Consider the following 19,102-nt stretch of genomic DNA (forward strand, 5'->3'; position numbering starts at 1 on the left):
TGCTCCTAGCCCTGCCCATGCTCTGCCCTCCTTGGATTTGCCATAAGCCAACCCTGCCTCGTTAAACAGCTGTAACAGGAAGGAGGAAGTTTAATCTAGAGCTCTCTGGGGAGGAAATGAGGCTAAAGTCTGGTGTGGGCATGGGCAGGACTGTGCTTGCTTTCTCCCACAGACGGCAGCAGCCTTCGTAGGTGACGCTTGGGTGTAAGCTTGGACAACTTGGGAGTGAATCTCTCCCCTCCCCCACACCAATAAATTAATAAAACACTCACATGTTGATAAATCTTCCAGGGTCTGAGTGAGGCTGGGCAGCCATAGTGAGTTCGTGGAAGGGTTGGCGAGGGCACTGAGTTCACTTAGGGAAATAGGACCTCCAGGATTAAAAGTGAGCGTCAATGGGGAGAGGAGACAGGGTGGGAGAAAGACTCTGGGTTTTGGTTTGGCACACTGAATTAGAGACAGAAGCTGGAGGCGGTGCAGGGAAAAGGACAGTGAAAGGGTATATGCCATCTTGCTCTCCCTAGTCCCTCGGTGCATCCAGAGGGAGTCAACATCTCTAGGCTTTGTCATCAAAGGAGACTCTCATCCCTTAAATCCCTCTAGGATGAGCTTTTGTCAAGAAGGACCTTTGCTCCTCGCACGCACGTTTGGGCAGGGGTGGGGCTGCAGCTTCCTCATCTCTTGGCCCCAACTGCTCCCCCAAAAGATGTGAGAATCCTTGGGATGAGTGTCTTGTGACATAAGGTACAGCAGCTGGTCTGGAAATAAAAACAAGTGGCATGGACGAGCAGGGAGAAGTCCCTGGGGACAAGTGACTGGTACCTACTCTGGTCAGCAGAATAGGGCAGGCTGAGCCCTGATGTTTCACCCACCACTCCCTCCTGGGTAAGGTGGCCCCCTGGTTCCTCCCCTCATCCTCTCCTGTACTCCGCTGGCCTGGCTGCAGAGGGCTGTGCCTGGTGGCACACCTGCCCTTCGGAGTGGGGTTGTCGTATGTGGCCCCTTTCCCAAAGCAAACAAACAAACAAGCCAATCAAGTAGAATGGTGGCAAGCTATAGAGAACTTGCTTAGTGTGCACAAAGTCCTGGCTTCAGTTACCCGGGGAACCTCCTTCAGCAAGAGGTGAAGGTATGAAGGTAGCTTCCCCGAGAGCAGGAGAACAGCGCCTTGGAGTTGCTGTAACGAGTTACCTGCAAGCCTGGTGGCTTCAAACAACATGCATTTAGCGCTCACCAAAGAACAAGGGGCGGGCAGCACAGGGGTGTGCAGGAGGCTGCAGAGACTTCTTTCCCTAGCCAGGGTCTAGGTGCTCCTCCCCCATCTCCACAGCCCGCACCTTTGCCTCTTGCTGAATATTCTTTATTCCTTCTGTCCCCTTAGTCACTCTCTGCTTCCATCTTGAGGGCTACCCCCCCCCCCCCCCCCGTGGTTGCACTGGACCCACACAGGCAGTCTGACTAGTTCAGGTTCTCTTCAGACCAGTGGATGAACAAATAAGTGGAACCTTTGACGTCTATTCTCCCTTTCTCGGAAATCATCCATATTTACGGGTGGCAGAATTAAGACGTGGGCATCTATAGAGTCGGCCTTCACAAACACAGGCCTGAAAAAAAAAAAGTCATTATCATAGTGGCAGGAAAAGGGGTGATCTCGACCCTTCTCATCATAAAACGTCACGGCAGGCAGTCTAACAACAGAAGGCAGAGTATCGAGAGAAAACATTTTATTTACTGTCTTACTCATGCATACCGGAGCTATCCATGATTTTAAAATCCACATGGTCAGAATCTAACATCCTGTTCCCACAGGGAAGGGAAATGAGTGTGGGGTAGGTGGTCCAGGTGAAGACACAGGCTCTTATTATTCGGGTAGTCTGCCAGGCAATCTCCCAGAGTGTGCTGTCCTGCGAAGAGTCCATGAAAAGCCTGTCTGGGTTTGGTGATGACTTTTGGCCCAGTGTTCATCATTCCTGCTTATGGGATAGAGTTCCAAGGATTTTCAAGTAACCACATTTCCTGTGGGAGAAGCTGTTTCAGAAGGGGGATACCAGTGAGAGGCCCCACTCTACTTCAGAAGGTCAAAGGGACCTGGTGTCTGAGGCTGTTCTTCAGGCCAGCAAGGCAGAACGACAAACTTTGGGACATGGTTTTCTGAGCCCCAGCACTGGTGTCCACTTATCTGCCCTGCTCTACTAGAAGGTGAGTTAGTTTTAGTTAGGGTTTCTATTGCTGTGAAGAGACACCATGAGAACGGAAAACATTTAACTAGGGGCGGGGCTTGCTTATAGTTCCAGAGGTTCAGTCCACCACCATGACAGGGAGCACGGTAGCAGGCAGTCTGATGTGATACTGGCTACATGTTGGCCAGAAGGCAGCAGAAAGTCAACTGACAGTCATACTGGGTGGTATCCTGTATATAGGAAGCCTCAAAGCCTGCCCCAATAGTGACACACTTCCTCCAACAAAGCCATACCCACTCCAACAAAGCCATGTCTCTTAAGAGTGCCACTCCCTTTGGGGGTCACTTTCTTTCAAACCACCACAGAGTTCCACAGTCAGGGAATGGTGCCTCAGCTGCAGACAACACCCAGTGAAGACTTGGCAAATACCAAATGAAGCATGAGTTCTGGTCACTCAATAAGGACTGGTCGGGTCACCAGCTGTGGCCCTGTGGAGTTGTATGATTCAGATTGTTGGAGCTTATCCTGAGCATTTTCGTAGAGACAAGGATAATCCCTTTGTTATAAGATAGCTGTGAGCATGGAGAATGCATTATAGCCCTCCCTGCATGTCCACTTTGCAGCTTGTGGGCTGCACACAGTCCTAGATGGCTATGAACACAGTCCAGTGCAAAACCACAAGTTTACTTAAAACATTGAGGGTTTTTTTTTGCTACTTAAAATTTTTTATGAACTTTGATGATGACAAACTTGTATTGCAATGCTAAAAGGTTGGCCAAACCTGAACCTGAGCTCAAATGCTGGGTCAGCCCCAACTTGGGATCATGGCACAGCATCATCTGGGCATTTGGCTTTTCCAGTGATAGCAGACAGCTGCTTTCTCATCTCTTAGAAGCAGGAGGTTCTCCAGAAGAGCATGTATTGAAAATGCAACAATTGCTGTTTGACTATAGATACATCATTTCCCACCATGCACATTTGTTGCCAAAAGCTGACCCAGGGGTGGTGAGAAGGTGGGGACAGTGGCCATCCCTTGGTGTTGCCAAAGGGCTCGGGACATTGACTTTGTCAATAGCAATCCATGCCTCAGGGAAGCTATTCTAGGGCAAAAAAGCACTTGTTTTTATTTAGTTATAAAATAAATAGGTCCCTTCACAAAAAGTTAGAAAAACTTCCTTCACCAGTGTGAAGGAAAAATAATCAGGCAATAAATACATCCTGGGACCGTTCTGCCTTGGCTCACTTCCTGTCCCAGTTGTGGTATGGCTTTTGTATTCTCTTCTTACTTGTGCTGAGGCATTTTCCTCTTTTCACAGACAGCTGTAGATGACGTTTCTCAGAGCACACACTTGCACATTGCAGAGTGCCATGCTTGGTTTACTCCTTCCAAATCTAAGCATTAGAGCCCTCTTGTGTGTAAGTGTGTGGGTGTGGGCCCCCAAGTAGACTGTTGTGCAAACAGACAGTTGCAAATAGTTCTACTTTATCTGTGGTGTGTGTGTGTTGTTGATAACAGATGAATGTGGAACTAGGGATAACAGTATTGGAAATGTAGAGTTGAATGTAGTTGCGCACTCCTATATCTCCAGCTCCTGAAGGTGCAAGCAGGATGAAGAAGAATTAAAAGTCATCCTCAGCTATATAGTGAGTTCAAGGCCAACCTTTGCTGCAAAGAGACCCAGTCCCAAGGAAATAACAAAGAATTATAAAGGGCATTATTAAATAAGAGATACTCACATTTGTAATTCATTTTAACAACTTCCTATATCTGTTGTTACCTGAAGCATGCAAATGGGGGAAACTGAGGCACAGAGTAGTTAAAAGTGATTTGACCATGCTGACCCAGCTCACAAGTGGGAACAATGAACATCTGTACCCACACCCTTCTGTGAGATCGTAGACACTAGCAATCTGACCCTTTTAGTGCTCTGTTTTCTTACAGCTTCAGAATACACAAGCATTGAGCTTTTTTTCCCCATTGTGTACAGTCCTGTGTTCCTGACAGGCAGAGAAACTAAACTGAAAATTAAGTTTATTTCCTCAGAGCTGGCATATTTTCAGAATTAGAATGCTTCATTCAGTGGAAAGAAACACAGAGGAGTAAACCCTCCCCTGCTTGTCAGAGAGCAAATACTTCAGCAGAGTCCTCTGTGTACATCCCCAGGTGGATTTCATGATGCACAACTGTGCCAGTGCATGAGTGTGCACATGGATCTGTGCATGAGTGTGCGTGCAAGAGAGGAGCAGGAGCACGTGTGGGCATCTACTTACCTTCTAGGTGCACAGGCAAGGAGAACTGACCATCAATGAAATGAATGTCCAATTGCTTTAACTCTAATCTTTGAAAGGAGACTAGACTAGCATCTCTGCCAAGGTTTGTGACCACTTTGGCACCAAATTGACATCATTTTTTTGCAGTATCCATCGACCTTGGTAGCAAAGGGAGGAAGACACAAAGCATTTCTTCCCCATGTGGCACCATCAATAAGCCACCAACAATTTACAAATTTCTTTATTCTTATTAATTGACTCTAACATGACCACATATGCTTTATGCCATGATCTTTGTAATTAAGTCAGGGCCTTGGCATGAAAGTCAGGGTTAGAGGTAGAACACCAATAGAGTTAGCAATCTCTCTTTAAAGGATCAGTAGCATGTTTCTCCCTCCACTCCTCCTACTAGTACTGCAGCTCCATAGACAATAGCATCAGTGAAGGCTAGGGCCAGAGCCTTTCAACATGTGCCTGTAAGTGTCCTGCTCTCTCTAGGGGAGTGAGAAGGCAGCTTACCTATGTTCCAAGTCTGACAAGAGTCACACTGAGCTAAGGCTACATTCCTTTCTGAAGGAAGGAATTTCCTTCAGGGAAGACATTACTTCTGGCTTTAAGATAATAACATTTTCTGGTATCTACTCCTCCTGTGTGAGTTTTCTTCTTCTTCTTCTTTTTTTTTTTTTTTTTGGTTTTACAAGACAGGGTTTCTCTGTATTGTTTTGGAGGCTGTCGGTCCAGCCTGGCCTCAAACTCACAGAGATCCACCTGCCTCTGCCTCCCGAGTGCTGGGATTAAAGGCGTGCGCCACCATCGCCCGGCAGTTTGCTTCTTTTTGTTGTGGAGTTTTCAATTGTTCTGTTAGTTCACTAGTGTGGGATTTCTCTAGTTTCTTTATGTAGGCATTTAGTACTATGAACTGTCTTCTTATCACTGCTTTTGCTGTGTCCCATAAGTTTGGGTATGTTGTGCTGTCATTTTCATTGAATTTTAGGAAGTCTTTAATTTCTTTATTTCTTCCTTGACTCAGTGATGATTTAGGTGAGAATTGTTCCATTTCCACGTGTTTGTGGACTTTCTACAATTAATGTTGCTGCTGAAGTCTAATTTTAAGCTTTTATTATCCTGTTAAGTTTCTGTCTGACAGACCTGTCCAGTGGTGAGAATATGGTGTTGAAGTCCCCCACTATTTGTGTGTGGGGCTTGATATGTAACTTAAGCTTTAATAATGTTTCTTTTACAAATGTTTGTGCCCTTGTTTTGGGGGCATAGGTGTTTAGAATTGAGACTTCATCTTAATGGATTTTTCCTGAGATGAATATGATTACTTTTAGTTTAAAGTCTATCTTGCTAGATATTAGGAAAGCTACACCAGCTTGTTTCTTAGGTCCATTTGATTGGAAAATCTTTGCCCAACCCTTTACTCTGAGGTAATGTCTGTCTTTGACATTGAGGTGTGTTTCTTGTATAAAGGAAGACAGATTCTGTTTTCTTATCCATCTGCTAGAAAGTGTCTTTTTATAGATGAATTGAGTCCACCAATATTAATGGATATTAATGACCAGCAATTGCTAGTTCCTGCTATTTTTGTTGTTGGTGGTGGTATTGTGTATGTATTTCCCTTCTTTTGGATATGCTGGCATGGGGTTATCTTTAGCGTGTGTTTTTGTGGGTATAACTAATTTTCTTGAGTTGGAGTTTTCCTTCTAGTATTTTCTGTAGGGTGGGTTTGTGGGTAGGTATTGTTTAAATCTAGTTTTGTCATGGAATATCTTGTTTTCTTCATCTGTGGTGGTTGAAAGCTTTGTTGGGTATAGTAGTCTGGGCTGGCATCTGTGGCCTCTTGGTGTCTACATAATGCTCATCCAAGACCTTCTAGCTTTCATTGTTTCCATTAAGAAGTCAGGTGTAATTCTGATAGGTTTGCCTTTATATGTTACCTGGCTTTTCTCTTTTGCAGTTCTTAATATTCTTTCTTTATTCTGTATGTTTAGTGTTTTGATTATTATGTGGCAAGAGGACTTTATTTTTGGTCCAGTCTAGTTGGTGTTCTATAATCTTCTTGTACTTTCATAGGTATGTCCCTTTTTAGGTTGGGGAAGTTTTCTCCTATGATTTTGTTGAGTATATTTTCTGTGCCTTTGAGCTGATCTTGTTCTCCTTCTTTCATTCCTTTCTGGTTTAGTCTTTTCATGGTGTTCCATATTTCCTGGCTATTTTGTGTTAAGAATTTATTTAATTTAACACTTCATTTGATCTATGAATCTATTTCCTCTATACTATCTTCAACACCTGAGATTCTCTCTTCCATCTCTTCTGTTGTTTATGCTTGCATCCGTCATTCCTGATTGTTTACCAAGATTTTCCATTTCTAGAATTCCCTCAGTTTGTGTTTTCTTTATTTCCTCCATTTCAGTTTTTAAGTCTAGAACTCTTTCCTTTACTTGTTTGATTCCTTTTTCTTGATTTTCTTTAAGGGTTTTGTTGATTTCTTCCATTTTTTTGCTTGTGTTTTCCTCCATTTCTTTAAAGAAATTTTTCATTTCTTATTTAACAGCCTCACTCATCTTCATAAAGTTACTTTTAAGGTTGCTTTCTTCAGCTTCACCTGTGCTGGGATATTCGGGTCTTGCTGTTGTAGAACCACTAGTTTCTGGTGGTGCTGTATTACTCATTGTGTTGTTGAGTGTATTCTTACCTTGTTGTCTGTCCATTTCTTCCTCCAACTGGTACTAGTGGTGCCTGTGAGTCAGGAGTCCCTCTTCCTCAAAATGGTGCAGTTGGTGACCGTGGCTCTGCTGATAGCTCCTCCAGGTACAGGAGGGCCCAAAGCTCAGGTGGTTACTCCTCAAAGTACAGGCAGTTCTGAGACTCTGGAGGTTGTTCCTCCAGGTGCAGGTAGGTCTGGGGGGTCTAGTGGTTGCTGTGTCACAATTGAACTTCTTAATATATTTAAATCTATTGGTAAAATCTATCCTATAACGTCCACATTTACCTACACACATGTCTTAAATTAGGCAAAGGAGAATGATTGTAGTAGGTAACCAGTTTAAAAACTGTAAAATTTGGTAGCTCTGTGGTTTGTTGCTTAGTTACTTTTAGGAATTTTAGGGATAGACTTAGTTTTATTCTACATGAAAACAGTTATCATGGGCACATATAACACACCCAGAGCTTACATCTTAGCAAAAAGCAAAGAAACATCGCATATAACACACCCAGAATATATGTTTAGTAAAATAAAAAAATGTCACAAGTCTGTGTCATTGAAATATAAGAAAGGTCTAATGAAAGGAAGAGGATCAAATATGAGGTTTGCTTTGTGGGATTAGACTGCTATTAGACCTGTTTACTAAGATTTAGTTTCTTCAACTCTTAATAAGTTTATAAATTACCAGTTTTATCATTTTTCTTTAGATGTTTTTTAATTTTATAATTAAAATAGGGTGCTTGTTCTCTTTAAATTAACAGATACTTGCCTTCATAGATGGAAAAATTTTAATACAGTGTAGGATCTCCTTTTCCCTTCTAAATTTTATTCTATAACAAGAACAGGTCATGACTGTGTTTCTCTTTGACATGGAATTTTGTTTTTCTTGGAGATAAAAAAGGAAGAGGTAAAGTCAGGTGAGAGTAGAATGGTTGATAAGAGTTTTATGTGTGTGTGTGTGTAGTTTATCTTTCTTATGACAGAACTTGTACATTTTTCTTATTAACTTTCAATTCACTTTTTAGTAAGATTTAATTTCTTGAATTCTTATTAATTTTATAAATTCCCAGTTTTATAATTCTTCTTTACATGCTTAACATTTTTAATTAAAGTAGGCTGCCTATTTACTTTAAATTCCATTTTTAACTCTATTGCTTAGATCTTTCAGTTTGGTGTGCAAAGAAAGATTCTATTTGGGATCAAATGTTCTCCATTGAGGGGATTTTAAAGCCAAATTATCTTTAGTTGCACTTGTCCATTTTCCAAATACTTGTAAGCTGATTTAATGTAATTATCAAACATAAAGGCCAGCTGGAGTGTCAATGCAAATTTTGTCCATTTCCCCTTTGCTTGAAGTAGATACTGGAGCAGTGGCAGAAGAAAGAGGCCAAATGACTGCCAATTAACCAACTGAGTAGTTTGAAAACAAGCAAACAAAAATAAGTTAAACGCTTTGGAACTGTGTGTGTTGAAAGCAAACAGAATGGCTACTTTCCAGGCTGGAGAAATGATTCAGTGGTTAAGAGCACTAGTCATTGTTCCAGAGGACCAGGGTTCAATTCCCAGTACCCACACCAGGTGTCCCACAATCACTTGTAACTCTAACCTCAGGGCATTCAATACCTTCTTCTGGCCTCTCCAGGAGCCAGGCATAAAAGTGGTACACAGACATACATGCAGGCAAATCACCCATACACATGAAATAAAATGAAATCAAATAACACCTTAAGCTAAGTGCTCTGACACCTGTAGATGATGGTGCAGAGTTACTACCAAAGCAGATAACTGATATGCAGAAAGAAAGATTCATTACCAAGGCAATCTCTTGGGGGTAGGTGAGTGGAGTGGGGTGGGGTGGAGTGGAGGTCAGAGTGAAGAGCAAACTGTCAGGAAAGCAAGCAGATTTTAGTTGGCATCCAGCAGTGTGGTGATGTGAGCTAATACAGGCTGACTGAAACCAGGCACCCTTGCCAGAGTAGCTGACCTTCGGAAGGTTAAGTGGCTTTCCTGGAGGATTAAAGGTGATTCCAGGTGAACGGAAACCTCCTAAGAGATCTGCTTGTTTACCCAGTAACAATCCTCCACGTACCCAGCCAAAGTCCAGCACTGACATTTAGACAAAACCAACAAAAGGATACCAAAATAGGATCCTCAAAACCGTATCAGAATAAACAAATGCACCATTGTTCAAAACAAAGGAAGTCTGAGACCTAGACAGCACCCGCTCAACAAGGTGGTGCTGGATAGTTGGGCAACAGAAGCCCATGATGGTACCTGGAATCAGTTTGAGGAACTATGTCTGTGAAAATGAGCTCTCTTTGGGTCCCCACGCAAACCTGACCCTTTTCCTCAACGGAAGTAAGAGAGTTTATACTGGAGGCAATATGAATGATTGCACCTAGAAACACAGATTTGGGGCCCAAGTACTATGTTCCTCTGAGGTAGCAGAAGAAAAACATGATGAATGAAGACCCTTTGCACACACACTGGTGCAAACATTGCATAGGCAGTCACAGTAAAGCTGAGAAGCCTCTGCTATAGGCCTCGGACATTATCTGATGACATTAGCCTTAGGGTTGCTGGAAGATGGAGGTCTGTTTGTATGTTCCAGATTTTTACCTGCCATTCACAAGGCTATCAGGTCAAACACAGATGTGGTAACTTAGGCGGCTGAACTGGAACAAGAGGATTTACCCCTAGACCTGTACCATCCCAGCTCTGATTCATAAATGGTTGTCTCTTGGAGGTGGGGTGTGGTGGTGATTTTGTTTTTCTTTTCTTTTTCTACCTAATCAGACCCCCCTTTTCTTTTCTCTATGTATCTCAGCTGCCTTCTCTTTCATGCTGGGGACGGATCCAGGGCTGTGTGGATAGCACACAAGTGTCCTACTGTTGAGCTATATATACTCTCTGGCAGAAATGTTAATTTTCTTTTTTATGTATCTCTCTCTTCGGCTACAGTTAACCAAGATCACTTTATAATGAGGTTGCTGGCAACACTATGTTCTCTCCCCGCCTTCCTTTCTCGCCCTTTCAGGCTCCCCATCAGCTAAACCCTCCTGGGTGTGAGTGCAGGTTTTATGATGCAGAGATGTTCTCTGAGTGTGAACTGAACTAAGCCTTGCCAAGTCACCACCACCTTTCTAGGATTTAAGAGGGGGGACACTTTGGGCAGGGCAGACATCTTAAGTCCTGAAGAGGAAGCAGCTAATCTTTATGGGCAACTCAGAGCTTTTTAAACTGGAGGTCGTGGCTATTGTCCTTTCATTGAAGCTGGGAGTGTCTGCCCTTCCCAGCTTTTAGGTAGCTGACTGGGTTGGCCAGAAGCTAAGCCTCTGACAATGAAGTCTAACTTAAAGTAGGCAGAGATACGGAATGGGTGAATGAGAATTTCTGTTCCAGTGGCTGGACCTTGAGTAGGGGCCCATGGGGATGTGGCTGCCAGGTCTTACTCTAGGGCAGCTCAGGGAAGAACCTGTGGAACAGTCTGGGGTTCACTTGTTTGGTTCTCTCCAGGCACCCTAGTAAATTGGGCAAGGAGGGTTCCACTTGGGTTTGATAAGCTTCTACAGCATTCAGATTTCTGATTGTTTACCAATGAAGCATATTTAATGGACACAATCCCTGGGCTAGAAACCAGGCTGGGGTCTACAAAACAATGGAGAGGAAAAATACATTTACCTGTTTCCTGACACAGCTTGGGGTAGACACTGTCAGGCGGCTCTGCCATTTGTTTATTTCTCCTCTCTCCCCCCCTGCCTCCCTCCCACTCCTGTCTACCCCTCCACCCTCTCCTCCTTCTGACCTTCCTTCTCCCTCCCTCCCCCATCTCTCCCATGTCTCCTATCTTTAGACTGATAGTATTTATTTCCTCTGCATCCTTTTTCTGAAGTTTCAGTTACCCACAGACAACCTTGGCCTTAAAGTGTTACACGGAAACGTATTAAGAAAGAAAGAATTTGGCAGGAGGATAGAGAAACCACATTTAAGTTACATTTTATTGTAGTGTGTTGTTATAACTGCCTCTAGTTCTTAGTAACTATGCCTGGAGAGGAAGTACCCCTTTTTATCATGTATGTGTGAGACAGAGACGTCCAATGAATACAGTGCACAACTCTCTGGGATTTTAGGGATCTCTGTGGGTCTTGAGATGTAGCTTTCATGGATAAGAAGAGGTTTTATATAGACACTCAATACATTTTCTGAAAACAAAATTTTCCTGCTAGTTGAAGGAAATAATTTATTCCCTAGGAGATATGAAAATAAGAAACAATTTTGTTTCTGGTTCTCCCATGTGTTGTCATCACTGTTGCCATGGTGAGTATTGGAAGAAGACTTACTCTCCATGTTTCCCTCCATGCTTGAATCAGGCACATTGTCACTGGATATTTTGCTTAGTGTCTACCCTCAACCACAGGCTGCAAACAGGCCATAAGTTAGGTTAAGCTTTCACTGGAGTCTCACCTGGGGGAAGGTTTATTTCCCAATTCATGTTGTGTGACAGACTAATACATACCTTGTAGTGTGAGTGAAGACTCCGAGTGTCTGCTGGCTGTTGGCGGGAAGCTATGCTCAGGCCAGAGAGGCAGTGACTATAACTCTTTGCCAGGTAGGCTCCAAAGTGTGGCTGTTCATTTCATTCACCAGCAAGAAACATCTCTCAACTTAGGGAGGAAACAGTCTCCCATTAAAAGACATTCAGCCAGTTAATCCAGATCCACTGAACATGATCGCTCTTCTGGCTAAATCCAAATATACTGATAAAAATATACTTTTAAATGAAAGTCCCTTCAACTATACCTGAAGCCAAAGTTCTCACCTGCACTTGGGATGGTGTTATGCTCTCTGGGTCATTGGAAGTCACTTTGAGGTCTGCCATGTCACTTGGCATCAATAGCTTTATCCCTTTGGCAGAGCTACCCAGGCATGCCCTTGTGTTCTCAGAACATTTTGTGTTTCCTTATTATATGATTGATCTCTATGTTAGTGTGTATCTGATGCTGATCTTAGAGGCTGAGGGTCTTCACTGCTGCCCATAATTTGTGCTAGAGCCAAAATCCTTTCTCTGATTCTTGGGCAGGTCAAATGTGGATTTTCTATGACATCTTGAAACTACAGGCAAAGAGATTACAATAAACCGAATGCCTCCGGCCAGGAATGAACATCAGATGGAAACAACTTCTCTGGACATCGTCTGCTTCATCTGGGGAAAGGGGGTCATGGGAAGATGACACATGGAAGACCTGGGCTTAGGAACTGTCTATCTTCTCTGGCACCCAATGTAGTACTAGGCAGGCAGGAGATCCCTCATCTAATTTTATAAATCTCTTATTTATTTCAGATTTTTTTTTTGGTTTTTCGAGACAGGGTTTCTCTGTGGCTTTGGAGGCTGTCCTGGAATTCGCTCTGTAGACCAGGCTGGCCTCGAACTCACAGAGATCCGCCTGCCTCTGCCTCCCGAGTGCTGGGATTAAAGGCGTGCGCCACCACCGCCCGGCTTATTTCAGATTTTTAAATTTAAATTAGAAACAAGCTTGTTTTACATGTCAATCCCAGTTCCCTCTCCCTCCCCTCCTTTCCTGCCTCCCACCAACCCCCTATCCCATTTCCTTCCTGCTCCCCAGGGAGGGTGAGGCCTTCTATGGGGGATCATCAAAGTCTGTCATATCATTTGGAACAGGGCCTAGGCTCTCCCCATGTGGATTTAGGCTGAGAGAGTATCCCTCTATGTGGAATGGGCTCCCAAACTCCATTTGTATACTAAGGATAAATACTGATCACTGCCAGAGGCCCCATAGATTGCCCAGGCCTCTTAACTGACACCCACAATCAGGGGTCTAAGTTGGTCCTATGCTGGTTTCCCAGCTATCAGTCAGGGGTCCATGAGCTCCCGCTTGTTCCGATAAGCTGTTTCTGTGGGTTTCTCCAGCCTGGTCTAGACCCCTTTGTTCATTACTCCTCCCTCTCTGCAACTGGATTCCAGGAGTTCAGTTCAGTGTTTAGCTGTTGGTGTCTGCTTCTGCTTCCATCAGCTACTGGATGAAGGCATATAAGGATGGCATATAAGGCAATCATCAATTTCATTATAGGGGAAAGGGCATTAAGGTAGCATCTCCACTATTGCTTAGATTGCTAGTTGGTGTCAGTCTTGTAGATCTCTGGACATTTCCCTAGTGCCAGATTTCTCTTTAAACCTATAATGGCTCCCTCTATTATGGTATCTCTTTTCTTACTCTCCTCTAATCTTCCCCCTACTCAACCTTCCTACTCCCTCATGTCCTCCTCTTCTCCCCTTCTCCTTCTCCTAACTCCCTCTCCCCTGTCCATGCTCCCAATTTGCTCAGGAGACCTTGTCCCTTTCCCCTTCTCCAGGGGACCATGTATGTCTCTCTTAGGGTCCTCCTTCTTTCTTAGCTTTTCTGGCAGTGTGGATTGTAGGCTGGTAATCCTTTGCTCTATGTCTAAAATCCATATATGAGTGAGTACATACCATGTTTGTCTGTGACTGGGTTACCTTGGTCAAGATGGTTTCTTCTAGTTCCATCAATTTGCTTGCAAATTTCAAGATTCCATTGTTTTTTTTTCCCACTGAGTAGTACTCCATTTTGTAAATGGGCCATATTTTCTCTATCTATTCTCCAGTTAAGGGGGCATCTAGGCTTCTTCCAGGTTCTACTATTACAAATAAAGCTGCTATGAACATAGTTGAACATATGTCCTTATTGTATAAATGGGCATCTTTTGGGTATATGCCTAAGAGTATAATCGCTGGATCTTGTGGTAGACTGATTCCCATTTTCCTGAGGAATCTTCACATTGATTTCCAAAGTGACTTTATGAGTTGGCACTCCCACCAGCAGTGGAGGAGTAAACTGTCATTGGTAATTTTGATGTTAGCCATTCTCAGAGTTGTTTTGACTTGCATTTCCCTGATGGTTAAGGATGTTGAGCACTTTCTTAAGTGTCTATCAGCCAGTTTAGACTCCTCTATTGAGAACTCTCTATTTAGTTCTGTACCCCACTTTTAAATTGGATTATTTGGTGTTTTGGTGACTAGCTTCTTGAGTTCTTTGTAAATCTCTTTCACACACAAAAGATAGTATACTTGAAGGGAAGACTTTGAAAGAAGTAACTTTGAGGTTGGGAACTAAAGATGGGAAGATCCCAGTCAGTTGTGATGGAGCTGGAAGAGAACATTCTAGGAGCAAATATAGGGGATACCAAGTTTCAGACTGAAAATTCTTGATTAAGGCATAGCACAAAGTGAGAAGAGTGCTGATGAGGATTCCAGCATGCCATGTAGATCTGTTTGTGAGACAGAACTCAGATTTGATTTGCTGGAAAATGAGGGGAAGGTAGTTATCTCTTGAGAACTGGGTAGAGCCTCTAGCACTTCGATGGCTTGTGAAACCTTATGTTTCCAGGACCTTTCCTTGGTAACAGCCAGTAGCATTCTGACAACCAGGTTCCATTTGTTTGATTCCTGCATTGCATTACTTTTACTGTGGCCAATACCAAGATATCAATCAGTACTCAGTAACACTGAAGAATCAATCGTTATGAGCCAGTAGGATCTCTCCAGTACACAAAGCTATCACAAGATCTCATTACACCCTGTCTTGGGAACACTGGCCCAAAGGTGGCTTTGACACTTGAGAGCTACTTCTCCACAACATCACTTCTCTACCTTGCTTTTTGGTATTTTCCCACAGCTACGGCAGTTGGAAGCCACAAGGTAAAACAAAGCTTCCCATTGCTGTCTGCTCTTAGGGCTTAGTGTTCCTTAGGCTCGATGGCAGTTGTCTGATTGTGTCTCAGGAGCTCCCTCCAAGCTTGTAGATACATTAGTGCAGTTAATTGGTCTTTGTAAAGCATTTTGGAGAACCCAGCCTGTCATAAGAAACCCAGAACCCAGCCTGTCATAAGAAACCTTAATCTAGAGAGTGTGTCTAACAAGGCTTAAAAAAAACTCCTGCAGACCAAGGAGAGGCAGAGTGTAGCTTATCCATCATCACTGCCCAGCCCTGCTCCCTGATTCCATTGGATGATGCCATATTGAAACCTTAGTTTTCAGGCATTGTATGTCAGAACTGTTAGCATGCCCTGCAAATCAGTAGTTTTGGATCTCCCCATCCTAGGTGAAGATACTGTTTATTTATTACATGTGAGCCTGTACCTGCATGTGTGCATGTGTGAAGACCTGAAATTCACATCAGGTATTTTCCTTGATCACTCTCTGTGGTTTTTTTTTTTTTGAGGCAGGATCTCTTGCTGAATCCGGAGCTAGCCAGTTCTAGCTGGTTTAGGTAACTAACATGTCCCAGGGATCCTCAGTCTTTGCCTTCCGGGGGCTAGAATTGCTGTAGTTGCTACACCTGGCCAGTTTTTATATGGTCTTTTGAGATCTGAACTTGGGTTCTCACACATGAGCAAACAAGAGCTTGGTCACTGAGGCATCTTTCTAGCCCGCAGATAGTGTTTCTTTGGTGAGGAGACTGAGGTATAGAGAGGATTGATAACAAAAAGATACAGCTTGTGAATGGAGGAGATGGGTCGTGCTTGCTGGCGAGTTCCCAAATAGACTCTCACATGTCCCTTTAGGTTGTCTGTAAACATTGCCCATGTGGTCCTACACAGAGCAAGTACTTTGGCTGACTTTCGTGCTGTGAATAGTGAAGATCACTTGATAGGCAGTTGGGTGGCAAGGTAAATCTCTGCTTTCACTCTCATATCAAAGGCCGTATTCAGTCTGCCTGACCTTTTCTCTGAAAGATCCTACTACTTTAACCACAGCCCTTGTCTTTCATTTTCTCAGGGCCATCTGGCTCAAACCTTCCCATTGCTAGCGTCTGAATAAATTCCATTTGCAGCTCATATATAAACACACCATAGCTCAGCTAATCCATTCTGAGAAGCCCACACAACTGTTTCAGAAGCAGTTTGGCTAGGCGGCTGGTTCCCTTGGTTGGCCACCCAGCAGCACAGTGCAGGTAGAACACACTTGGGTTTCCAAGTTCTTGGAAATGTCACACGCATGCATCCCACCACTGCCACAGTGATTGCCAGTGGCAGCCCGCTTCCCCGGGGCTGTTGAGCAGGTAGAATTTTTTCTTCTGTCACTTTCTGACAGATCCATATGAATGTGGAAATTTAGCCCTTGGCTCTGAGCAGAAAGACGGTGCTTATAGAGCTGGGGCCACACCATTTCTTGAGTGTCAAGGGGATGATGTGTTGTTATTCAAGTGTGGTTTTGAATGTTAGGTCAAACAGGGGCTCCTATGCACTCTAAGGGAAGCAACTCCTCTGTACGAGGTTGTGGCTGAGCACAAGTGAGGTCTTAGGGAAGAAGGAAGTAGAATGAAAATCCAAAGAGATCTAAATGGCGGCAGCAAAGTTGCCAAAAAACAAAACAGAACAAAACAAAGAACCCTAAAGGCTCAGGTTTCAGGGCTGCAGGTCATGCTAGGCTGGATTCTGGACCACCCATGGCTCATGCCCTCAGACCTAAGTCTGCACCCTCACTGCCCCGCAGAGGTTCTAGCACAGCCATGCTGGCTGTCCCTTACTTTCCTCACTTTCCTTACTTGTCATGTGTAGAGTGAAGCCTTTTCCTTGCCAGCCGCTTTGGTTTTTTCCCATCAGTCGCCTGGGCTCTGCCATGTTGCAGTCCCCAAATGAACACACAGGACGCTGTATTAATTAAGAAGCTGTTGGCTGTTTGCTTGTTTCTTGCTGGCTATCTCTGACTTAAGTATTTAATCCATCTAAGTATTTCTCTTACCGGACGGACATCTTACTTCTCTGGCGGGCCATATGATGACTCCCTGTGTTTCTCCTACCCAGAGTCCTCCTGGACTCCTAGTCCCACCTGTCTTGCTTCCCTATTGGCCAACAGTGCTTTATTGACATATACACAGGGCTTCCCCATCAGTCATGTGTACTTGGACAGTGCTGGGCAATTGGAGAAGTGTGTGGGTTTAGCTTTGGCAGAGGCCTCTCACTCATGTGGAGCCTTGTGACCCATCCCTGGGTTAGGACTCAGGAGGTAACAGTCTCTACTGCCTGGGCAATCTGTTCCTGTAGAGGTTGGATAAACTGCATGGCACAGAGAGAATTTCTGATGCTGCTGGGAGTTTGGGAGAGGATGTGGCAGGGGGAGTCCCTGCAAAACCATTACTATTTTCCCCGCTGTTCATCTATACCCCTGGATGGTCTTTCCTCAGACCCCTCTGCAGATGAGTACTCCTTTCCTTTTTTGCTTCATGTTGTCCTGTTCACTCTGGGCCGGCTCCTTCATGTTCAACACCCTTGGCCGCTCCTGTGGGAAAGAACTTTGCTACTTAGTTCTCAGAGCTTCTGTCATATGTAATCTACATAAAAAAAATAGACAGCTGAAGAAGAAAGGGAGAAAGACTGAGCTGACCAGGACATTCTGAGGTAAGGTGTAGAGGCCTGGAGATGACTGTCAAAGGGGAAAGTCTCTGAGGTCAGAGGTCTATGGTGTTGGGGAGAGAGATTCTGAGAGGTTACAGCTGGGGTGTGGTGGCTGGGAAGGCAGAAGTATTTCACTAATAAACTGGTTACCATTGAGAAATGTAAGTATACATGGGATTTCAAACACTTCTCTTTGAAGCAGGACTACTCTTATTTGACAATGATTTTGCAGAGATTTGGTGGCTTCTGAATGTGTCAGAGTAGAACATCACTTATTGCCTCTCATGCTAGGCACCAAAGGACTGTGAGCAAACACAGACCTGTAATTGGGAGGCACCGTGGAATTCAAGGAGCTTATGGTTCTCAGATTATATTTAGCATTCTTCACCCTCTGAAGTTCTGTGTGTTGAGTGGACTAGGAAGTTAACTCCCGGCACTTGAATGAAGACGTTTTGAGAAAAGCCGATTGGGTCTCTTCTTGGTCTCTGCAAGTTTAGGATCTGAGTGGGTCCTAGGAATAAAGTCAGCCGCCTTTGGAAAGGTCCAGGTTCTGCTCTGGGGACACATTTGCTGAAGGAAAGCTCAATGTGGTAGACCCATTTACTGGCTCCAGATGGTCTTTGACCAGTTCTGTCCTCACTCTGGGCCCTAGTCTGTAGATACACCGGGTCTATCTAGTCTGTAGATATGATTGCATAAGCTCACCTTGACCTAAATAATAGAAAGAGCATGTCAGTGCCCTGACAAGGGTCAATGTGTAGAGGGTATATTAAAGGACAATGGCTTGTTAGTTTAACGTAGCCCTGTACTTTGATAAGAACTTTTATTCAGAGAAACTGTCAAATGCAGTTTTGTCATGTGTGTGTGTGTGTGTGTTTGACAGAGTTTCATATAGCCTAAGGTGGCCTCATCTATGTGCCTGAGGATAGCCTTGAACTTCTGATCTTCCTGCTTCTATGCCCCTAGTGCTGGGATTACAGGTGTGTATCACCATAGCTGGTTTATATGGTTTGGAGACTGCATGCATACTAGGCAATCAGTTTATCAACTGAGCTATATACCCAGCCAGTAGCTCTGTCTTTACAGAAGGCTTCCTGTTCACCCCCTCACCTGCTTATGTGACTCTCTCATAGACCAGCAAAAATGTATAATCTCAGCAGATGGAGAAGCAGGCACTGAATATAACAATGTCCTGGTTAGTTTATGTCAACTTGACACAGCAAGACTCATCAGAGAGGAGTGAGTCTCAATTTGAGAAAATGATTCCATATTCTGTAGGGAATTTTCTTAATTAGTGATTGATGGGGGTGGCGGTCCTGGGATCTATAAGAAAGCAGGCTCAGCAAGCCATGGGTAGCAAGACGGTAAAGAGCATACCTCCAAGGCCTTTGTATCATCAGTTGTTGCCTCTAAGTTCCTGCCCTTCTTGAGTTCCTGTCCTGATTGGATGATGAACTATGATGTGGAAGTGTAAGCTGAATAAACTGCTTCTTCACCAAGTTGCTTT

The sequence above is a fragment of the Mesocricetus auratus genome, unplaced genomic scaffold, assembly GCF_017639785.1.
Source record: "Mesocricetus auratus isolate SY011 unplaced genomic scaffold, BCM_Maur_2.0 Super-Scaffold_100006, whole genome shotgun sequence".
NCBI lineage: Eukaryota > Metazoa > Chordata > Mammalia > Rodentia > Cricetidae > Mesocricetus > Mesocricetus auratus.